The sequence below is a fragment of the Enhydra lutris genome, unplaced genomic scaffold, assembly GCF_002288905.1.
Source record: "Enhydra lutris kenyoni isolate GAN:26980312 unplaced genomic scaffold, ASM228890v2 scaffoldscaffold25, whole genome shotgun sequence".
NCBI lineage: Eukaryota > Metazoa > Chordata > Mammalia > Carnivora > Mustelidae > Enhydra > Enhydra lutris.
In genome coordinates this window covers 13,113,687-13,139,504 of record NW_019154109.1, presented here as the reverse complement: position 1 = coordinate 13,139,504, position 25,818 = coordinate 13,113,687, and positions in this window count along the sequence as shown.

Genomic DNA, 25,818 nt, shown 5'->3' with positions numbered 1-25,818 from the left:
TATAGGATAAATCAAATAAGTAATTATGTACGTATCATGTCACCAAGATTTTTAATAACAGAAAAATGTGAGAAGAAAAGTATAGAGCCAAGTAAAATAATATATAGTAATCATATATTTGAAATGGAAATATCATTATGAATTCTTGATTTTTCTCTTTCTGAAAAAAATTGTATTCTCATTGTTATGGACTCAATGTTTCCCCCCGAAACTCATGTGTTGAAGCCCTAATCCCCAACATGGTGGTAATTGGAGGTGGAACTTTTCAGAAGTGATTAGGTCATAAGAATGGAGCCCTCAAAAGAAGAGACAGGGAAGAAATGATCTCTTTCTCTTCCATGCAGGACACCATGAGATGGTGGCTCTCCACAAGGCAGGAAGCAGGTTCTTCCCAAACACCAAATCTACTGGTACCTGGGTCTTATACTTCTCAGCCTCCAGAACTCTGAGAAATAAATGTTGTTGCTTAAGCCCTCAAGTCTGTGGTATTTGTTATAGTAGTCTGAGTGAAGACACCTACGTTTATTTACTTTTAAAAAATGCATATTATATAAATACCTGTCCACTGAAAATTTCCAGAAGCAGTGACAAACCAGTAGCAGCGACCACCTCTGGGGCCCCAATTCTGGTCTCTAAACTTTATTTTCCTCCTCAGGAAACTGATTCCAGGTCTGAGCGGAAAAATCCGTCAAATAAATCTGCAACATCTTGTGCTGAAAAGCGAGAACGCAATCAAAGATTGAAAGGTCATAACAAAGACGCAGAGGAAGCAGTTAAAGCAGCTCCCACTGGCTAATTTAAGAAACAGTTTGAGCGTCAATAGAAGTGACTGGAAAGGCCTGAAAGGGATCTTACACATATATAAAATTTGAGTCAGTAATTATACCAAAAGAAAATTTTGTAAACACTCATTGGTCACCTTCAGTAGTTACTAAGTTTCCCCAAAAAAATTGATTTAAAAAAAGGGAAAGGATTATGCATGATCTATTCTGCTTTTTCCATGTATAATTTAGCTCATGGTATACACATTTCCAGGGTAATGGTTGTACAAAACCTGTTGCTTCAACTCGGGACAACTTGGGAGGCCACCCGAGCTCCAAAGCTCTCCAGAGCCCCAAACACTGCTGAGACCGCAGGCCGGCTTCTTCCTCTTCTCTCTTACTCTTTGTTCTCCCAGGAGCACTCATTGATAAAAGCCCTGGTTGTTAACCGCCATCGCCTAGCTTACTTCCCAAAGGACTCAGCCTGTTGCAAGCCGTTATTGCCATGTGTGGTCTGGGAAAGCAAATAGGAAGACGGGATTAGAGAGCTGAATCCCGTGTTTTCCATTTGGTGTGAGAACTCATTCGCGGATGGCCCCTGCATCACAGACCCTGGCATGAGGTAGCAGTGGAACTGGCAGTCTTTTCACGGGTTTGGTGTACTGTTGGAAGGAAATACATTTGCTGGTGTCAAATACACTTGCCATGTCTCAGACATTTGAGAAACATGGGGGAAATAGTAATGACCAGAAACGGAAGTGGGGGAGCTCAAGGGACACTCTAGAAAAAAAGATAAAAACTGAGAATGATTAACCTCCCTTCAAAAACTAAATGTATCAGCCATAAAGCATTCCTCGTGTTAGATGATAGATTATTGATGATAGATAGATAAATAGATAGATGATATATATAGGCATGTCTCATCTTCTGCAGTGGGAAGACAGAGGCAAAAGAAACTGAAAACAAGGCCCATAAAAGTAGCCAAAATTCCAAAGATTAAAATCCCAACCAACACAGCGCTGCACCACGAATGTCAGTTTTTTGTATGGGTGAGAATGTGATTGTAACCCACAGGGTGGGGATACCTAGCTTGTTGAACCTGGAAATTTTAAGCTCCCTTCCAAAGATAATGTTTCCAAGAGTAATGCCTGATAAATACCTTACACATCAATCTCCATCTCAGTGTTTCCTTCCCAGGAAAGTCAACCTACAATAGTGACCAATATTGATGAGTGTGAGAATTTTCTTTATCAAAGAATTCTAGCTAATAAATGCAGAAGGAATTATAGATTTAGCAAATCACCAATGGCACCCTGCAATGAAATTATAGACCTATTTAGGCCATCCACCATAACTGGGCACTAAAATCATTGTGTCAAAGTTGGATGGGAAACTTTATTAGACTGGCAACACGTTAATGCACTGATTGAACTTAATATCATTACAAATGGGACAACCTAATATTATATGCTCCTGATGTAATGGAAGATGCTGTATTTACAGCAACATTTATGAAATATTTTTTCCAAAAATTGAACCTGAATGTAATCAAATATGTAAATTGCCAATTTACAGGAAATATGCGTAAAGAGGAATAAGTAAATATAAACAGCCAAATATAAACAGACTGTGAGAAATTCTTCGGGACAAATGTACCAGAATCTTCAACAAATATAGAAAAGCGTGTTTAGAAGCATGTTAACCAAAAACAAAGCATGGTTTTTCCTTGGATTCTGATTCAAACAAATGATTGTAATAAAACATTTTTTTAGACAAGTGAAGAAAATAGAACATGGACGGATTAGTAGATGATATGACATTATTCATTTTTTGTAATATTAGTTGCAATCAAATATTACTAAGTAATGCTTTTTAAAAGTTGTTACCCAGTAGAGATTTGTATTGAAATATTTACAGATGAAATGATACAGTATCTGGTATTTGCTTTATAAAAATCTAGGGAAAAACCACATAGATTGGAGAAAAAATAGATTAGATAAAGTAAGAATGGGAAAATGTTGGTAATTATTGAGCTGGTAATGGGTAGGTAGGAATTCATTATGTAATTTCAATTTTAAAGTATGTTTAAAATTTTTCAAAATAAAAAGCTTAGAAAATCATTTACATCTTTAATATTAGTTTATATATAATAAAACCAATACATTCAATTAAGAACGCACAAGGTAATAAAGTTCAATGTTGGCAATTTGTGAAATACTAATCATTTGATGATAAGGTACTTCTAAAAAATGAATCAATGTTTTTGAGGAGAATTATAATAATCTTCATATTAAGTCCTTAACAAATGATTTATACATAATAAATTAAAATATTCACAGCTCACAATTCCACCAGAAAAGGCTAATTCCCTTTAATAATGCAATGATATTATTTGATTTTTTTAAAAATGTTTGATAGAAATTTATTAGAATAAAAATTTACCAGAAGCAAGTTGAATAATTTACATTTGATTATAAGAATACCTTGGGTGAAAAAGTTATCCCCAAACGTTTGTGTTTCAAAATTTTTTCTTTTTTTTTTTAAGATTTTATTTATTTATTTGACATAGATCACAAGTAGGCAGAGAGGCAGGCAGAGAGAGAGAGAGGAGCAGGCTCCCTGCTGAGCAGAGAGCCCAATGAGAGCCTCGATCCCAGGACACTGGAATTATGACCTGAGCCAAAGGCCGCGGCTTAACTCACTGAGCCACCCAGGTGCCCCCAAAATTTTTTCTAAAGATTTTATTTATTTATTAAGAGAGAGAGAATGAGAAGGGAGGAGGGGCAGAGGGAGAAAGAAAAAACAGATTCCCTACTGATCAGGGAGCTGGACTCAGGGCTCTATCCCATGACCTGAGCCGAAAGGCAGAGGCTTAACCTGTTGAGCCACCCAGGTGCCCCTTGTTCCAAGTATTTATTTTATTAACATACAATGTATTATTTGCCCCAATTCCAAGTATTTTTTTTTTTTTTTGTATTTATTCATTTGACAGACAGAGTTCACAAGTAGGCCAAGAGGCAGGCAGAGAGAGAGGAGGAAGCAGGCTCCCCGCCGAGTAGAGAGCCTAATGCGGGACTCCATCCCAGGACTCTGGGATCTTGACCTGAGCTGAAGGCAGAGTCTTTAACCCACTGAGCCACCCAGGCACCCCCCCCCAAGTATTTTTAATGTTAGTTCATTATAGAAAGTTTTGTGACACTTTTAGTATAAACACTATTGATACCTTTTAATTTTTTTTAAATCTAGGTGATGTTGTTAATAGATTGTTAAGAATTCAACCTATCAGTTTGGCATATTTTGATTTTTTTCAACTTTTGGCATTTCAGCTAGTATAGTAATATAAAAATAATAATCAAAATATTAACTATCATTATAAAACAAAAAATTAAATTAAACTTAAAAATGTATAAGAAGAATAAAATGTAAGAAAAATACTCAAAATGTTGCAAACCTACCCATTGGGCGCCAAAGTTATCAATACCACAACACAATTTCTTAATCATTATCATTTCTACTTAACTGTTTTGTTCAACCTTAGGCCAAAAGCTTTTGGCTAATTCTATCAACCCAACTGTTCTCTGTTGTTCAACCAACAACCATTTCATTTTGAAGATTACTGATTTTTAAGTAGTTAGAAAATGTCATTGATTATGTATTCTTCATGTGAATTAAGTAAAAATCAAATTATTTCTAGTGAATAAGGACACTGTAGACTCTAGAAATATTTCTGCTTACAATACCACATTCTGGAAATGGGTTAATTGGTTCGTATATATGATGGACTCTTCCTCTCTCTCTCCACCCCCCACCGGCCCAATCTCTGACACCCACCACTAGAGTAACCAAGATTCATTTGGACTCTGTCTTGCAAAGGAGTGACTCATGAGTATATTTCAAAGTCACCGATGCCGGAAGGTAAAACTAGATAGTACTTTCCTGCAAGAACCTTGGAGTGATGCTGTCACATTTACTGTGTGTTGTGAGCTGTTTAAAAAACTTCCAATACTATGTTGTGATGTATAACTCATGTTTATAAATATGTGTATATATTGATAGATAAGTTTCAGGTACAAATAATTTGTACTCTTAAGATTGTTTGGTCAATGTCCACATTCTCTAGTTCTCAGGATCCATGAAGATCAAAGCATTAGACAAGTCTTTGTTTTTCATCAGAGTTTCATTCTTTCATATTGACTGTAAACACTCCATGTTTGTAAAATACAGTTCTTATGATATCAAAGGCAGTTTCGCTTTTCTTTCAGTTTAAGACAAACATCCTAGGTTATCTGGACCCAATTCACATGACAAACTGCCTCGCAAATCCACTGTCCTCCTCATCTATATGTGAAAAATTACTTGGGGCAAAACACCACGGCTATTTTTAAAAATCATTTATATATGTTTTCATATTCTATTTTTTTAAAGATTTTATTTATTTATTTGTCAGAGAGAGGGGGAGAGAGAGCGAGTGAGCACAGGCAGAGTGGCAGCCGGAGGCAGAGGGAGAAGCAGGCTCCCTGCCGAGCAAGGAGCCTGATGTGGGACTCGATCCTAGGACGCTGGGATCATGATCTGAGCCGAAGGCAGCTGCTTAAACAACTGAGCCACCCAGGTGCCCCTCATATTCTATTTTTAATGTTGCTTAACACGCATGGTTAGGGATGCTTTGGGGGGAAATAATTGGTTAGGAAAATGGATAATAGAGTATTATCTGTCCGTATATAACAACCAAAATAGGTCATGTTGTATAATTCTTAATATGATCTCTACTTTGTTTTTAAAAATCTACATAGTTGTGTATATAGACAATTTAAAAATATGAAAATTGATACAAGCAATTGCTGCTGAAGGCTGGTGATTGTGGCAGGCAGGTGGAAGAGATCTCCCAAAGGTCAGAAAGCAGAGAGTGTGAATACATAACAAAAGTACTGTAAGCAACTTAAAAAGCTAGCAGCCAGACTTTGAAACAAAAAAAGAACTCCAAGGCAGCCGAAAATAACAGTTGTCCATATTTGTTCCTGAGTCAACATTCCAAATATTTATAGACAGAAGCCCAAAAGGAGGATGAAGGATGTAGGACTTGCTAGTTATAAAACTTTAAAAAGTCATTGTTCTGGGTTCATAGAGGAGATGGGACCAGGAAGATCAGACTCAGGACCAGCAGGACCAGAGGAGCTTCTATTTCTGTTAAGAAGCCCCATGTGAGCTCCAGGGAACTGTTTAACCATTAGGGGGACCCCGCAGGTCATGTAAACAGTAGACACTACTCTTAGACAGCCAACTTCAGTCTGGTGATCAATTCAGCCTGATCAGGCTCATTAAAGTCAATATTTAGATAAAACAGGGTCACTGAAGCAAAAGTCAAAATTGATCTCTTTATTTTAACATCAAATAGTTAAACACATTAATTATATCCATCAGTATATCCAATATTCTTTTTTTTTAATTAAAATATAGTGTATTACTTGTTTCAGGGGTACAGATCTGTGATTCATCAGTGTTACACAGTTCACAGCACTCCCCATAGCACATACCCTCCGCAAAGTCCATCACCCATCATCCCGTTCCTCCCACCCTCTCCTGTCCAGCAACCCTCAGTTTGTTTCCTGAGATTAAGAGTCTCTTATGGTTTGTCTCCCTCTCTGGTGTCATCTTGTCTCATTTTCCCCTCCCCTCTCCTATGATCCTCTGTCTTGGTTTTCAAATTCCTCATATCAATGAGATCATATGATAATTGTCTTTCTCTGGTTGACCTATTTCGCTTAGCATAATACCCTCTAGTTCCATCTACATTGTTGTAAGTGGCAAGATTCCGGGGTTTTGATAGCTGTATAGTATTCCATTGTATATATATTCCACATCTTCTTTACCCATTCATCTGTTGATGGACATCTAGGATCTTTCCATAGTTTGGCTATTGTGGACATTGCTGCTATAAACAGTATATCCAGTATTCTATCACATATTGATAACTAATTAGTTCACATAAACACCCATTTCCCAGTTAGGTTATAAATTCCTCACAAGCCAAGATCACATTTTAATATTTTTCTGTGTCTCCCAAAAGACTTCAGACAGTCTAATGTACGTGATTTGATTAATGAGCAATCAGCTATTTAGTTTCAGTTTTGCCCAGATAAAATTAATCCCTTCCATCCACCCAGGGTTAGCCCATCCATGAGATAGATCCATGAGTTTGATATCAGCTCTTTAGAAGTATTTAATTCATTGTAAAAATCTTAAGGAAAAAAAATAGGATAAAGCTTGGCCTTATATTTATTGATTCTATCAATAATTACCCCTAATTAAGATTTCTCCTTTGTGTTTCTAAACAAAGATAAAAGTTAGAATTTTTAAAAAGTACTATTTCATCCTCAATCCAGTAGGGGCCATTCCATATACCAAATAAATCCCAATAACATAAATATATACATAATATTCATCATGCATTTGAAAATTACATGAGATAATATCAATATACATAAGAAAAATTAAGCACCCAGTGTATATACGGGAAATGAAATGGGCCAGGTTAGGACAAACTTCCAGAAGCAAGAAAACTCAATCTGGAGTCACACAAAGAGACATGACCACCACAAAGACTATTTGCAGTACTTCTAGTCCTGTGTTTAATAATGAATTTAAAAAAAAAAAATTACATGGACATATACTAAACATTTCTTGACTCCCTTATCTGTTCTAGCAATAAAATATATGTATATAAATACATAATATATGGAAATAAGCAACAGATAAGAAGTGTAAAAGTATATGATATGCTATATGTTGATAAATACTAAGGAAAAGCTTAAGACAGGGAAAGTAGATAGAAATTATGGGCAGGTGGAGGGGGGGTCATTATGCTCAATCAGGTGGCCAGAGAGCCTTACTAAACAGGTGGTATTTGAGCTAAGATTCGAGCAATGAGGAAGGAAGCCATGTAAATATTTGGAGGAACAGCATTCCATGAAGAAAGAACAACATGAGCAGCAGTTCTGAGGGTAAGATGACTAGTATGTCTGAGAAAGAGCAAGGCAAGCAGTGTGCCTGAAGAGAGAGTGAGAGGAGAGTAATGGGAGATAAAGCCCTAGAGCTAAGAAGGGCGCAGGTGGACAGGGTCTTGCCAGAGCTTCTAAAGACTGTCTTTACTCTTGACAAAGTGAGAACATTGGAGGATTGTGACCAGAAAAGTGAAGTTATCTATTTATGGTGGAGTATTTTTTTTAATTTTTTATTTTTTTATTTATGGTGGAGTATTTTTGTGGCTGGTGTGTTGCAGGGTCCCTGTTGACATGGAGAGACCAATTCGGAAGCTATACTTGCCACAGATGAGAGAGGAATCATGGTTTGGTCATTTGGACCAGCGGACTAGGGTGATAGCAGTGAACATAGCAAGAAAGGTTTGGATTCTTTTTTTTTTTTTTTTCTTTTTAAGATTTTTTTTTTTTTTTTTAATTTGAGAGAGAAAGACCATACAGAGTGAGAGAGATCACGAGTTGGGCGGGGGGCGGCGGGGAGCTGGAGGCGGGTTGCAGAGGGTGAGGGAAAAGCAGGCTCCCTGCTCAGCAGGGACTCTGGGAGCCGCTTAACCAACTGAGCCATCCAGGAGCCTCCCTGCTTTTTTTTTTTTTTTTTTTTTCAATGTTTGGATTCTTGACTCTGCCTCAAATCATTTACTATCAAATTAGGGGAAAAAAGTCAGGAAAACTTTAAAACCTGAAAATATTGAGTAAAACAGAAGGGAAAATATCATTTTTTTTTAAACTTCAGCTTAGAACAATATGAGAACTTTTACCATCTATTTTTTTAAGTTATTAAGATTAAATTTCAGTCACAGTCCTTGGTACCATGTTTGAAACAGAGAAGATGCTCCAAATTATATCTTGAAGTGAATTGAACCAAGAAATTATCAAAGAAAAAGAACAAATTCTAGTCTCATGACTGCAGCTGGCAAAGCCTGAACGCCAGAATGATATCTTGCTCAATTTCCCAGCCAGAGCTAGTCCAAGTGTGGTCCCTGGACCAGAGCATCAGCACCAGTGAGAGCGTGTTGGCTGTGCAAATCTCAGATGGCATTTACAGACCTTGGGAGGGAGCCCAAGAACCTGTGTTTTAATAGCTTTGCAGGTGATCCTTAGGAACACTGATGTTTGAGAAGAACTGCTCTTAACTACCCTCAAAATCAATTCAGTTACTTAGTTACTACCCAGAATGGGAATCCTAGACTTAGAACCAGAATTTTTTTATTAAGGTATTTTAAGTCCAAAGACCACTAAATAATTTATGTATAATATAATCATGTGAATTATTAACACACACACACACACGTGTGTGTGTGTGTGTGTGTGTGTGTGTGTATAATCATCCCAGGTATTCTTTCAAACTGGAAATCACCTCCCAGCCCTAGATAACAAAGCTCTACCTTTGATCCTTGTTATTCCAGGACCTCTTGAAACTTTCCAGGTACCCTTTACTCTAAGAATGTCTCCAAGAAGCAACAGGCAGAAGCAGCCTTATTGGGAAGGCCTTGCCTTTTATACCTTTTGAAGCAAACTATTATACAAAGCCAAACAACAAGGTGTGTTCATTTGCTTGCTCGATTTTTTGAGCCAGAAAAGACCATCATTTATAGAGGCTTTGCTTTTCAGCTGTTTCTGCATCCTGCTGGTCAGAGTAATGAAGTGGAGAGAGCGGAGGCTTTGGAAGCTTATAGGTATTGGTTGGAAACCTGATTCCACTCAGGCTAGCCCTGAGCTAGACAACTTTGGACAAGTTGTCTAATCTCCCTGAGTCCCTAGAATGGACATAGAAAATAGCCTTCTGTCTACCCCATCCACAATGTGAGACATTGAGGAAATACTGATTTGGGGAAGTGTGTAGTTCAAGTGTCTTTAACACTGGATGCCCTTCCCTCAGAACCACCCATAGGGAAAAGGAAGAGAAACCACTTCCCACAGCTGGGGCTTTCCTCATTTCCAAAGCTGCAGAAGAATAATCACGGTTCCCAGAGGAAACAGTGCCAGGGTTGCAGGCCCTCTTCTGCTACCAAGAGGGCATTTAAATAGCTCTTTCGACATCACAGGCTTTCAGCCCTACTCCCTATTGTCTGCAACCTATCACTTTAAGTAAAACCTTTATCTTTTACAAAATAAAGAACATTAATCATCTACATTCCATATTTCTACTTTCTCAACTTACATTTTGCTTGAATGGTAAGAATTAGAGGAGATAGAGGGAGCGACCCTACTTCTTAGTGGTTAGTCAACAAAGAACCACTTGCAATCAGGTTCACTCTAAACAGAATCCATCTATGTGCTCTCTTGGGTTAGGGTCAACTTTCTTATCTGAACCAGAGAAATCTGCCCTTTTGTTCTAGCTTAGAACACTTGTGAATGGCAAAGCTTATGTGGTCAAACACTGTCACACAAGTCGGTGTGTGGAAGGAAGAATCCCACAATTAACTGTCGAGATTCTATGATTTTTTTCTTTTATCTCTTCGGCATTGTTGACATTAAACTTCTAACATTTTCTACTTTGTGACTCTATTGGGATTAAAAAGTGAAGAGCTATAGAAATTATATTACAAAAGAAATTGGTTCAAAAGCCTTGTGATATTCCTACTATGTGAGAAATACTCTTGTTTGAATAGTAAAATACTTTAGATCTCTAGTTCAGTTAACACACATATTTTCCAAAGGGAAAAAGAAGTCTGGGTTTGTCTGTGTGCTAGTAGGAGGATGGAGGGCAGGGGGTGGTTTTGCATAGATCATGGGGCTTCGATGGATTAAAAAAAAAAAACAAGGAAGAAAAGAAAGAAATAGCCAAATTCATTTCATTTTCAGGCTAAATGAAATACAAAAATAAAACATCTGCATTTCTCTCTAAGCATTAGTATATAGGCACATAGACAAAGTATTTATCAAATTAGATTAATTTTTTAAGATTTTATTTATGTATTTGTTTGTTTATTTGAGAGAGAGAGAGAAAGTGAGTGAGAGAAAGAAGGAGCAGGGGGAGATGAGGAGGCAGACTCCCCCGCTGAGCAGGGAGCCTGACGCGGGACTCGATTCTAGGACTACGGGATCATGGCCTGAGCCAAAGGCGGAGGCTTAACCAACTGAACCACCCAGGTGCCCCCTGCTTTTTTTTTTTTTTTTAATTTATTTATTTATTTGAGAGAGAGAGATATTTTATCTAATTTTTTTAAACTTTTTTTTTTTTGTTAAGTAATTGCTACACCTAATATAGGGCTCAAACTCACCACCCTGAGATCAAGAGTCCTGCCTATTTCTGAGACAACCAGGCACCGTGATCCTATCTAATTTTAAGTTATTCAAAGTTACAGGAAAAAAAACAATTTTCTTGATGTTTGTCCTTTCTAAATTTTAAAAACTCTTCTTGTGTTATAGGACAAAAAAATTGAAGCAGGCATTGACAAGAGGTTTTTTTTTTTTTTTTTTTTTTTTTAAATTTACTCTGCACAGGCTGCTTTCGGTATAGAGCAAGCTGCTGTCTCTCATCATACCGCTGCTTTCCCAGTATCCACAAGGCAGGTAGCATGGCTTTTAGGCTAGTTCAGACCCTTCTCGGTATGAACATAAGACCACACACTCAATATCAAACCAATTAAAATAATCTTTTCTACTAGCCTTTTCCTTCCCCTTTCATCCCAGAGCCTACTCTCAAAAGTTTATTCATTATCATGAAGCAGAATTTTTTTTTCTGTTTCTGAGTATTTTTCTTAATCACTAATAATTAATTCATGCTTTGGCTACATGCTTCCCAGTCTAAATTAACATATATGCTTCATGATTCCCAAAATAGGCTAAATAATAGGGTTGGGGCCGGTGTTAGTTCAGTTAATTCTACTTGGCAAGAGTTTGGGCTTGATCAGCTTGCAGAGATCTTTTTTTTTTTTTTTCCCCCCTCCTCTAGGGTTCCTGAAAACATTCCTAGTTTCCAAGAACAGACAAGTTTATTATTTCAGTCTGTGTTAGCACCTTGGAAACAAAAGAGATTTGTTATATCACCCTTTATAAATACATTTAGCAACAACTATGCCAAGATTTGCATTAGATTTTGTTTGTTATAGTAATTCCTGCTGATATACATATGAGCTGGTTGATTCCTGGACAACTAGGAAAGAGCAGCTGAATTACTTGACTTAAGTGAACAGTGCTTACAACTCAGTTCAAAGGGGTATATGTCTATAGCTAGATAGACTCTTGTAGAAACATACACATGGCTATATGTGGATATTTTACTATCTGTAAAGGAAAGAACTCCTTTGTTATTGTTAGTAACTTTTTCAGTCTTTAAGTGTCTAAGGCTATGAATCCACCCAAATAAGCAAATGTGATGATTTTTATTAAGACAATCAGAAAACAATAGGATTTATATTTCTTTTTTTTTTTAAGATTTTATTTATTTGAAGTGAGAGAGAGAGAGAGACAGAGCATAAGCATGGAGAGTGGCAGGCAGAGGGAGAAGCAGCCTGATGTAGGACTCAATCCCAGGACCTGAGCAGACACTTAACCGACTGAGCCATCCAGGTGTCCCAAAAATGGGATTTATATTTATTGTCTATTATGTACTTGGTTTCATGCCAGATGATTTATATTTGTTATATCATTTAAAATTTCACAGTATTCTAAATCTAACCCTATAATTCAGAGTTGATAGAAAAGTATTATATCACCAATCCAATTTTCTGAAGGAGAAAAGGAACCCAAATCAACAGGACCAGCTGAAAGCATCTTAAGTTTAAGATTAAAAAAAGAAAAAGAGGAACACAATTTCTGCCTTTACTGTGTGTTCTTGAACTACAAATCCTTGTTTTCACCCATAAACTGAGGATATTACATGATGTGTTGGTGAGGATTAAAAGAGACGATGCAAAAAAGTAGCTAGGAAATAGGCACTCCATGTCAGTTTGCTCCTTGTAAGAATTATGTCTTCCTCTCCTTCTTCTCTCCCTACAGCTTTTTCTCCTGTCTTATACTCTACTCCCGTTGGATAGTTAAGTAAAGAATCAGAAAATGGTAAAAATCGAAAGCAACCTTAATGACCATCAAGTGACCTCATTAACAAATGAAGAGAATAAGGTCCAGAATGTTTAAAGGCATAAACACAGCTAAGCAGTGGCAAATTCAGTTCAAAAAAACCTTCCAAATTCAATGCTTTTCCCCTTATATCTACCTAAAAGTACATAGCTTACTTAAAAATTGGTTAATGTGTTACCCTCTATTAAGCTCTATTTCAAAGCTGTAATTATCAAGACAGTATCATACTGGCACAAAACTGACACATAGATCAATAGAATAGAATAGAGAACCCAGACATAGACCCTCAACTCTGTGGTCAACTAATCTCCAACAAAGCAGGAAAGAATATCCAATAGAAAAGATAGTCTCTTCAACAAATGGTGTTGAGAAAGTTGGACAGCCACATGCAGAAGAATGAAACTGGACCATTTCCTTACACCATACATAAAAGTAGACTCAAAACAGATGAAAGACCTAAATGTGAGACAGGAATCCATCAAAATTCTCGAGGAGAACACAGGCAGCAACCTCTTTGACCTCAGCTGCAGCAACTTCTTGCTAGACATATTACCAAAGGCAAGGGAAACACAAGCAAAAATGAAGTATTGGGACTTCATAAAGATAAAATCCTTTTGCACAGCAAAGGAAATAGTTGACAAAACCGAAAGACAACTGACAGAATGGGAGAAGAAATTTGCGAATGACTTATCAGATACAGGGCTAATATCCAAAATCTATAAGGAACTTAATCAAATTCAACACCCAAAGACAATCTAATTAAGAAATGGGCAGAAGACATGGACAGACATTTCTGCAAAGAAGACATCCAAATGGCCAACAGACACATGAAAAAGTGCTCAACATCACTTGGCATCAGGGAAATCAAAACCACAATAACATAGCACCTCATACCAGTCAGAATGGCTAAAATTAACAAGTCAGGAAAAGACACTGGTGAGGATGCGGAGAAAGGGGAATCCTCCTACACTGTTGGTGGGAACACAAGCTGGTACAGCCACTCTGGAAAACAGTATGGAGGTTCCTCAAAAAGTTGAAAATAGACCTACTCTATGACCCAGCAATTGCACTGTGGGTATTTACCCCAAAGAGAAAAATGTAGTGATCCAAAGAGGCACATGTGCCCCAATGTTTATAGCAGCAATGTCCACAATAGCCAAACTATGGAAAGAGCCTGGATCCATTGACAGATGAATAGATAAAGAAAATGTGGTGTACACACACACACACACAGGAATATTATGCAGCCATCAAAAAATGAAACTTTGCCATTTGCAAGGATGTGGATGGAACTAGAGCGTATTATGCTAAGCAAAGTAAGTCAATCAGAAAAAGACAATTATCATATGATCTCACTGATATGCATAAGTTAAGAAACAAGGCAGAGGATCATAGGGGAAGAGAGGAAAAAGTGAAGCAAGACAAAACCAGAGAGGGAGATAAATCATAACCGACTTAATCATAGGAAACAAAGTGAGGGTGGCTGGAGGGGAGTATGGTGGGAGGATAAGCTAACTGGGTGATGGACATTGGGAAGGGTATGTGTTGTAATGAGCTCTGGTTATTATATAAGATCCATGAATCACAGACCTGTTCCCCTAAAACAAATAATACACTATATGTTAATTAATTGAATTGAAATAAAAAATAAATTTTAAAAAATTGTGTTACCCTCCATGCCCCTCCAATTCTAGACTTAATGAAGAATCCTGAAACACCCATGTGTGGTGCAAGCTATGATTGTATAGCTCTAGGGCTTCAAAAATACATACAGACAGCCTGGGATGGCGCCTGCGCGCACTGTTCAGTTTCAGACAAGTATTCCTGTGTAGAATCCTAACCACTGTTGCTAGATATTTTTCAAGAACAGACATATATCTCAATATTGATGTAAAGTTGTTTTTTTTTTTTTAAACATTAAGAAGGCTAAACAAATCACCTGTTTATGCTTTCTACAACGATGGAAAAAGTGAAGGAACAAGCACTCAGAGCATCTTCCCCACAGCTTACTATATAAGGTCTGCACTCAGTAAAGGAATTAAGGGAGAATAAACAATCCTTTTCCTTCCATTTTCTCTTTCCCCTTGCTTTCATCTTAAATTGGGTAAAAAGTGAGCTTTAATGAGACTGTTCTATCCTATTTCCCTTTGTACTCTGAAGACCACAGCTCACCAAATAGGAGCTTGGCAAACATCTGTCCATTGATTCATTGGTTGTGGGACTGAAATCAATTTCCTCCCCCTCCCATACACACTAACTCCATCCCTTTATTCTTTCCTCAAACATTTTTCCAATAAACATTCACTGAACACCTGTAATCTTTCAGGCCCTGTGCTGGAGACGATAGAGAAACAAATAAGAAACGGTTTCAGTCTTCCAAGAATTCCAAGTCTAAAGTAAGGGTGTGGATATGTAACAAAATAACTCTTTTTGAAGAAAAAAAAAAAAAACTAACTCTTTTTGATGGTATATAAAAGTTGAATTGGAGATGATTCCCTTTAAAGTGGCATTCACTCTCTTTACTACCCACCACTTGTCACATTGCCACAAAAGAGCTCAGAAACTTAAAAAAAAAAAAAAAAAGTGCAGCTGTCAGTAATGAGTAACACAATGGCGAGACATGGTGCCTGAGAACGGATATAGGTGGTTTTATAAGAGCTATGTGGTTGTGTGGGACACGCATGTTGAACAGAGACTGCAGACACTGCCCAAAACTTCCTTTTGCAGGGTGCGGATGTAAATGAGCCTCGCGTGGAAGTCTTTGCTTCCGGAATAGGAAGATTGACTAACCAGTGAAGCTCTGTATTACTCATTTCAGCAATCATTTGCTCTTCTTGATGCGACATATAAAACTTGCACAAGGTGCAGCAAAGGAACTTGGTTAGGTCACCCACATTAATTTAGGACATGTTTCAGTCAACCAATGATGCAGATTCTGTTAAAGTTTAGAGCAAAGTCAAAGGTGCTGGGCTTAAACAAACAGAATCTCAGATCAAAAATTACAATTATATGACAGTTGGGGGAAATGATTCAGCAATTTTTGTTTAAATTAAACTCCCAAATGATGCTAGAAGAAATTATATTCTGAATATCTACTATTTGCGTAGTACTCTTGTAGATGCTGGAGGGATAAAAAGACATGTAAAATAAGGTTCTGATTCCCAAAGAAATTGCAATCCACACAGGGGAGGAAACTTGAAGCACATGTAAAAGAGAATGGCGAAATGAGGCAACACACAATATATTACCAAATGACTGGTGTTGATAATCAGAGATATGTACATAGATAACAGTAGTTGTGAATTAGAGCAATCTAGGGGAAAGATTGCATTTGATGTGAGGTTTGGAAAGGGTAAAATGAATGAAAAAGGGGATTGAAGGGAGCAAAGGCATAGGAGGAAAGCTTTAGGGAACAGGGATTGGATTTAATTGGCTGTGCAGAGAGGTATACTGGGAGAAGAGTAGAGCTAGGATGGAGACCTCAGGTTGAAATCAGACTAGCAAGAACATCAGTACAAACCCAAGGAGTTCCTAGTCCTCCTTCCACAAGTAATGTTGAGCTATTGAATATTGCTCTTCAACAGAGTGATGTGATAAACCTGGAGATTTTGTGCAGGGCTCAGACCAGGAGTCAGAGTTAGGACCAGATTTATTGAAAGAGGTATGAGAGCCCCGTTTGGCTCATAACTTGGCATTCCTCCAGATGAATATTGTTTCTTTAAATCACTTGTTCCATGTCTCTTTAGTAAACTCTGAAGAAACTTTCTGAATGTAGATTATATGTCACTCAATTATTATTAAAAATAAATTTGTTATATTCACTGACTAGAACATCTTCAATGTTTTGGAATTTTCTGGTTCTCAAGTTAAAAATTATTCCCTGCATTTCAGAATTCATGTTTTACTTTGTTTCCCTCTGTGATTTCTTATAACATTCAAATTCTTGGCATGGGTTTTAAAATGTAGATAGTTAAGCCCGTGTAGTACCCTGGTAAATAGTGCTATCTGGTACATTATTTATTTTCTTAATATTTTATTTATTTATTTGATATAGAAAGAGAGAGTACAAGCAGGGGGAGTGTCAGGCAGAGGGAGAAGCAGGCTCCCCACTGAGCAGGGAGCCCAGTATGGGGTTCAATCCTAGGACCCTGGGATCAAGACCTGAGTCAAAGGCAGACAGTCAATAGACTGAGCCACCCAGGTGCCCTATGGTACATTACTGATATTTAGAATTTCAGTGCACTCAACTGCCTACCCAGAGTGACTCTCAGATGACTGGCTTCAGAGCTGGTGGGGTGGCGTTTTCTAGCACTGGGCCATTTCCTTTGTGCATAATGTACCAAGATGGATCAATGCAAGTGAGGAGGAGTATATTCAATGTCCATTCTTGGAATTGGCTTTCTTGGCAAGAGCAAAACCAAGATCCATTTTTGCCAATTGTGAAAAATAGAGAACTCAGTGACCTCACACTTTAGTTTGATTTATTACATAGATATTGCACATCACATAGGTAACCAGGTAGCTGCCTAATTGGTCCACCTCTTCACCTGAATACAATTAGGATCAACCAAACTTTGCCTCTTAACTGTTCAGTTTAATAAAGTCAGTTTTACAGTTCTAAAAGGATTGCCACACATCTAGTCAGAAACCAGGTGGAGCCATGCAATGGAGCTCATTTTTGCATGATCACAGACCCTAGTTCACCTAAGAAGAGAGTTGAATTTAAGTATGTCATCTTTTCTGATCTGGTCCAGAACTTAGTTTGTTCTGAGGTCATTTCTTCAATTCTTACTGTTATCTGCTAAAAAAAAAAAAGCAGGTAAGCATCAGAATGCTGTTTCTTGGATTTAATATCAAATCACATGAATTTATCATATAAACTATTAGACTATGAAATTCAACATTGAACCATCTGAAGAGAAATGAAATCCATTCATAATAATGTACGGTTATCTGTAGTGCTGATTTACAACCTTATTTTTAATGTAGACTACTACAGTAGATCAAAGACCTTGAAAGACCCCTACTCACCTCCTCATGACCATGCCAAAAAAAAAAAAATTTTTTTTTAAATTACAAAACAAAACTTTAAGCAGAAAGATTAATATAGGCTTTAGTACCATTGAGTTTTATTAAATATTTTAATCAAGAATGCTTTTTTTAAGATTTATTTATTTATTTTAGAGAGAAAGGAAGAGAGACCACAAGCAGGGAGAGCAGCAGAGGGAGAGAATCTCAAGCAGACTCCCCACTGAGTGTGGAGCCAGATGCAAGGCTTAATCCCTCCACCCTGAGATCATGACCTGAGACAAAATCAAGAGTCCGACGTTCAACTGCCTGAGCCACCCAGTCACCTCTTAATCAAGAATCCTTATCTGAGGCCATAAAATATACAGAAATAATCATAATTAGAAATTTTAGTTTTCTAAGAGACCTTCATAAAGGACCTATTAAACTACTTTGTTTCAAAATTAATCATAGTACATGCATAGACTAAGGTGATAAGCAAGTTGACAGAGGTTAACAATGCCATCTGAATGCTGTTCTGTTGGTTGTGAAGAATGAATTGGCCATTTGGTTTACACACACATCAGAGATGAATATGAGAAAACCCACATCTCCACCAAAAGTCTATGCCTCTCCAACAGCCTTAGAGGAGTGTCAGTAAGAAGTATTTCTTACAGCTCTGGAAGCTAATAAAAATATTAATTCGCTGAGCATGTCCACTCATTCTGTTCTACTTTTCCATCCAAAGATTAAACTCTGTCCACATAATCCTAGGTACATAGGAGAAGGGAAGCAATTTTATCCCTAAAAATAGTCTTCCTTAACTGCTTTATCTGAGGGTCAACAGAAGCACCACACTGAGCAGCCTACTGTCAGGAGCCCCCAAATACAGTCTTCAATAAACAAGACAAGTATATACATTATGAATCTTCCCAAAACATAGTTCCAGAAATGTGCAGTTTACGAGGTAACAATCCTGAGATCCTCCTGTGAAATAACAATCCTGAGATCCTTGATTCTCAAGAAACACAGACTATCCTGCTTCAGCAGAGTTGATTACCTGGTATATATAATACATTTACTATATAAAAGAACTCACATTGGACTTGGAGAGAGAAGATGTGCAGATGCTACACTTGATACCTGTGATAGCCAGAAATAGTTTTCTGGATCTCAGCATTTTCATGTGCACATTAAAGATAATGGTATCTACCTTTCTAACAGTCACCAAATAATATAATGTGCTCCAAACTAAAAAACAACCCACATTCTCAAAAGCTTTGTTGTTTTATCATCATCAATGTTTTAAAAAATTCATCCATATGACATGTGGATGTCCAAGTGGATCCTTCATTCACTCCTTTGTTTATTTATTAAATGTTGTCAAAACTTGCAAGATACTAATAATGGTATTAGACATTGAACACAGTTAGTGATTAAATAAGCAGGGTCATACAGACAATAAATATGTGAATATACACACACATTTATATTTGTGCAAGTGTATTGTGTGTATGTGTTTTTACAAAAATTACAATTGAAATAGATGTACCACAGAGTAAGGGCTGAGTGAAGGACAGGTCTCCTAAAGTGCTTAAAGAAGTTTGGGACAGTCTCTGAGGAAGTGACATGTCAGCCAACATTTGAAAGACAGGAAAGAGCACATCAAGCAAACTGGGGTGGGAGTGAACAGGTGTGTTAACTGTGTGAATGGGTGACTTGGCACTGAGGAACATTTCAAACTTCACCACTTCGGAAGCAATGTTCAACAGGGTGTGTAAGTAAGAGAGCCAGTAATTCGTTACAGGAAACGAAATTAAATCACACCTCTTGAATTTCTTTGCTTTTTCCTCTGTTTACTTCCTGCACATCAATAATCACTCAGTATGTGTCTTTTGAGCTCTTACTGATGACTCCAGTGTTTTCCAAAGTATAACCATGATCCTCAGAGATAACTGACTTTAAAAGAGATATATCCTAGGGCTCCTTCCTGGAATTACTAAATCACACTATCTTGGGAAGGGGCCCTTGAATATGCATTTGTAGCAATTTTCTCAGGTGACTTTGGCAGCCAGTAGAACGTGAAAACTGCTAATCAGGAGCAAAGCTAGGACAGACATTTTGTGTTCTGACATGAAGACGTCACAATATAGTCTAGGTAATAAGACTTACATATTTGAAAAGATAATTAACATAACACTTTATTAGGATACATGCCAAAATAGATGTAACCCAAAATGGCTGAGGAGCTCAGGTGTTGGAGATCAAGGGAAATGCCAGCCCCTCAGCTGCCATAAGTGGATGCCTTCCTATGACATGCCCTATAAAGTGGGAATGAAGCTAAAACCTTAAGAATTATATGAGATTCATAAAGGAGCACTAGAACACTTAGATCAAAGGCCAGTGACATTTTTGAAGTTCTAATCAGTTTTTGGGAATATTTATGCAGCAGAGTCTTCCCCAACATCTTCAACGGACAACCTGTGGAAATAGAAGGACGTAGAGCAGAACACCGAAAGCAGAACACAAGGGTGCCAGGCCTGCATCTCAAACTCCACTGGAAAAACTGATGGGGGAAAAGGGATCTGCATCACTGCAAACTCATCATCTAAAAATTCTGCCTATCTCCTGAGACTTTGTCCTCCCATTTCCGCCAAACATAAATAAAACTTCACTTATGAAATCAGAATTGTTTACCCTTGAGGCAGTAGAGCTGGGAAGGAGATATGCTACATCCTGTACCAGGGAGGGCTTTGGCTCAGTCCTTTTTATTTTTTTAAGTTATCTCTACACTCAACGTGGAGCTCAAACTCAGGACCCCAAGATCAAGAGTTGCATGCTTTTCCGACTGAGCCAGTCAGGTGTCCCCTTTGGTTCAGTATTAAACATTACCGAACTATAATTATCTGTTTCCCAAATCTATGCCTAGATTGAGATACTTTGCTCAGAAGGTTTGTTTTTTTTTTTTTACCTTGATGTTTCTTTCTCATTGTAATCTCCAAGGTCAGTTTGGACTTGGTTTGGAGTGGATTTTATATTTTATAATCTCTAAGAACCACAATGTTCTTTACTCTTTCCTATGTTAAATAATCTTGCTGACTAGATTTCAGTTTTTCAAATAGTATTAACTTTTGGATCTTATATTATAAAAGCAACCAATATTGGCAAAAGAGATGTTGACCAGCAAATGCAGAGTTGAAGAGAGGACCTACCTGACCCACAGCCTTCCCTCTTTCTCCATATTCTACTCTTGGTCCTCTAATTAACCTGATAGTCCAGGATTTGGGGGAGTTTTCTTAGGTGTGTCTCCACCTGCCATTCTGCTGATGCTTGCTCAAGTAAGCTTCTAGATAGGTATGCCACTACCAACTTCCAGCACTACCCACATATATCCACTTCCAAAAGGTATGAATGACTTACTGAATACAGAGACTGTACCCATCTTTGGAAAGGTTTTCAATAGCTGGTTTATTAGTTCACTGACATATACTACACACAACCACAAAAGTCATCATTTTTATGACTTTATGTCTCTTTGTACATTTCTCCAAACATCAGGAATACCATTACCTTTCTGTTAAGACCCAGCACATAATATACTTCTGTGGCCTTTTCAAAAGGTCTTTACCTGTTCCTGCCATGGGTTCATAACAATGGGCTCAGAACCATATTTCTCAGACTGCTTGCTGGTTAGATGTATATGCATATCTGTATATCTAGCACTTATGTTGTCAGGATGTTAGACAGAGGTTTTGAATTCAGAAAGTCTGGGCTCCATCATTTACTTCCAATGTGTCTTTAATAAAACCACTTAAACATGCTTAGTACTAGAATTCTCTTCTATATAATGTCATTAGTAATATTTACATAAGGCTTGTTAGGAAAAGTAAGTGAGAAAATTAATAAAGAAGGTCTCATACAGTGCTAAGTACAGATTAAGTGCTCAAAATACCAGCTGAGCTTGTTAAATCAGAATGACCAGTGTCATTTCCAGCATTGTCATTTGCGCCAGAATTCATGCCCATAGCAATGGCTGGGTTGTTTTTGTTTTTTTGTGGTGGGTTTTTTTTTTTTTTTTTTTTATCATATACTGAAAAGAGTTCTCATTTCTCAAAAATTCTAGCCAAGAAAAGAAATGAATATCTTTGTTCTGATTTCAGTGCCCTGAAAGTTCCCAGATGGAAATACAACATGAGCTATAAACCCCCAAATCCTCAAAGTTCGACCAAATACTAACCAAAATACAGAATTTTCCTGATTCTTCCTCATTCTATATTCCAGGCAGTTAGTGAGAAGGTGCTCATAAAAATAGTAGTTTCTCCTTACACAGGCCCATTGACCTTTTCCCCTTTCTAAATGTGTTTCCCTCTTCAACATTTGAAGAACTGTAATGTTTTATCTTTCCCACTGAATAGCCAGTCATTACGTAGGCAAGGTGCTATCTGACACACTGGGAAAGAAGAAGGTAGAGAAACTTTCCCTGGGAAATACTATTCACATCACTAGTTTAGCTGATACACTATTGATACACTAAGGGGCTGATCTACTTCTACTACAGAAATCGGTATGTCTATACATTAAGATCCCAAGTAACAAGCACAGAGCTGGAAAAACACTGGCAAGTGGTCATAATAAGAGATTTGAAATAGAATACTAATAGGACATTACTGCAGAAAGACAAACTGAATTTGCTTCTCCAAAGTTACCCTACTCGAAATGGATAAAAGACCTCAACGTGAGGCAGGAATGTACCAAAATCCTAGAGGAGGGCACTGGGTGGCTCAGTCAGTTAAGCTGCTGCCTTCGGCTTAGGTTATGATCCCAGGATCCTGGGATTAAGCCCCTCACCAGGCTCCCTGCTCAGTGGAGAACCTGTTTCTCCCTCTCCCTCTACCTGCCACTCTGCCTACTTGTGCTATTTCTGTGTCAAATAAGTTTTTTAAAAAACCCTAGAGGAGAACATAGGCAGTAACCTCTTCGGCATCAGCCATAGAAACTTCTTTCAAGATATGTCTCCAAAGGCAAAGGAAACAAAAGCGAAAATGTACTTTTGGGACTTTATCAAGATCAAAAGCTTCTTTTTTTTTTTTTTTAAGATTTTATTTATTTATTTGACAAACAGAGATCACAGGCAGAGCGAGAGGGAAGCAGGCTCCCCACCAAGCAGAGAGCCTGATGCAGGGCTCGATCCCAGGTCCCCGAGATCATGACTTGAGCCGAAGGCAGAGGTCCAACCCACTGAGCCACCCAGGCACCCCAAGATCAAAAGCTTCTGACAGCAAAGGAAACAGTCAACAAAACAAAGAGGTAACTCATGGAGTGGGAGAAGATATTCACAAATGACAATACAGACAAAAGGCTGATATCCCAGATTTATAAAGAACTCTTCAAATTCAACACACACCAAACAAATAACCACATCAAAAAAGGGGCAGAAGACATGAACAGACACTTCTCTAAAGAAGACATATAAATGGCTAACAGACACATGAAAAAATGTTCATCGTCATTCCACAGAGAGATACCACCTTACACCAGTTAGAATGGCCAAAATTAACAAGACAGTAAACAACAAGTGTCGGAGAGGATGTGGAGAAAGGGGAACCCTCTTACACTCTTGGTGGGAATGCAAGTTAGTGCAGCCACTTTGGAAAACAGTGTGGAGATTCCTCAAAAAATTAAAAATAGAGCTTCCCTATGACCCTGCAATTGCACTACTGGGTATTTACCCCAAAGGTACAGATGAAAAGAAGGGCCATCTGTACCCAATGTTCATAGCGGCAATGGCCACAGGTTGCCAAACTATGGAAAGAATGAAGCTGCCCTTCAACAGACAAATGGATAAAGAAGATATGGTCCATATATACAGCGGAGTATTATGCCTCCATCAGAGAGGATGAATACCCAACTTTTGTATCAACATGTACGGGACTGGAAGAGATTATGCTGAGTGAAATAAGTCAAGCAGAGAAAGTCAATTATCATATGGTTTCACTTACTTGTGGAGCATAAGGAATAACTTGGAAGACATTGGGAGTTGGAGAAGAGAAGTGAGTTGGGGGAAATCGGAGGGGGCGACAAACCATGAGAGACTGTGGACTCTGAGAAACAAACTGAGGGTTTGGGGGTGGGGTGGGGGGATGGGCGAGCCTGGTGGTGGGTATTAAGGAGGGCACATATTGCATGAAGCACTGGGTGTGGTGCATAAACAATGAATTTTGGAAAACTGAAAAGAAATAAAATAAAATTGGAAAAAAAAAGTTACCCTACAATTTTTAACACGTGGACCATAGGGAGTGAGCAGTAAAAAATGTTTGAAAGAGTGAGGCACTTGAGTGGTGCAGCCAGTTAAAGTCCGACTCTTGGTTTCAGCTCTTGTCATGACCTCAGGGCTCTGGGATTGAGCCCCGAGTCCAGCTGCACACTCAGCGTGGAGTGTGCTTGAGATTCTCTCTCTCCTTTTCCTTTGCCCCTCCTGCTCGTGCTCTCTCTCTCTCTCTCAAATAAAGAAATAAAATCTTTAAAAAAAAGTTTGAAAGTGTGGCCATGGATAAAATGCCTAACTCTGAATTTTGAGCAATGACATGAAAGCCAGAAGCCCTAGCATTTAATTAACAAAGAAAAAAATTAAACATTGCAACTTAAATGAACATAGGATTCTGACTACTGGGAAAGACAGGAAAATAGGAAATACTAGCAGACAATGAAGAATCGGCATGAAAAAGGAAAGGGAACTTTTAGAAACTTCAACATGTTACCACACCTTGCTGATGATCTGAGGATCTTCATATTTCACATCCCAGTAGTTAATTATCATGCCTTTTCTTACTTGATCTATCAGCTGCATTTAACTCACCCAGACCTACTCCTTATGAAAATATCTACTTTCTTTACTTGGTTCCAAGAGATCTCACTCCCCACTCCTGGCCCTTGCTTTTCTTACTGGCTTGCCTCCTCCTTTTCAATTTCTCAGTATTGAGGTTCTTCTCTACCTACATTTTGTAGGCACTCTAACCAAGTTGCCTTTATGTGCTAATGTCCTCCAAGTTTATATCTCCAGCCCTCACTTCTCTCCTTAATTCCAGATGCCTATGTCCAAATCTGTTCAATCTCCTTTCTTGGATACTTAATGAAGTGGGCTTTTTAAAAAAATTTCTTTAAATTTTATTTGAGAAAGAGAGGCAGGGACGGAGAGAGGGAGGCACAGAGAGAGACTTAAGCAGGTGCCACGCTCAGTGTGGATCCCAATACAGGGCTCAATCTCACAACCCTGAGATCATGACCTGAGCTGGAATCGAAGTCGGATGCTTACCTGGCTGAACCACCTGGACACCACCGTAAGGGGTCTTTGATGATAAATTTAAATTTAAATGATAAATTTAATATTTATTAAACTGAGCACTTGATTTTCCCTCATGTACCCAAACTTATTCCTCCTCCCAAGGCCTTCCACATGACACTTAGTGCTGCCATCATTTGTCTGTTGCTTAACCCAAAACCTTAAAGTTTTCCATGACTCCTCTCTTTTTCTCACACCCTACATCAAACTTCTTCAGCAAACCTTGGCCAGTTTATGTCCATGTAGTATTGTGAGGCTAGCTGCTCTCATTACCTCCTCTGTGTCTAGTGTCCTAATCCTAGACCAAACATTGCCTGCTTTCCTCTAGATTCCTGCAAGTCTTCTATCTGGTCTCTGTGCTTTCATGTTTATACCTCTTTCTTCCATAAGTCTATTCTCCATAGCAAACAGGGATCTTTTAAAAATACAAATAAAGTGGTGCCTTGGTGGCTCAGTGGGTTAAGCCTCTCCCTTAGGCTCAGGTCATGATCCCAGGGTCCTGGGATGGAGCCCCGAATCGGGCTCTCTGCTCAGCAGGGAGCCTGCTTACCTCTCTCTCTCTGCCTGCTTCTCTGCCTACTTGTGATCTCTGTCAAATAAATAAAATATTTTTTAAAAATACAAATAAAATCCTATAGTTTTCTTCCTT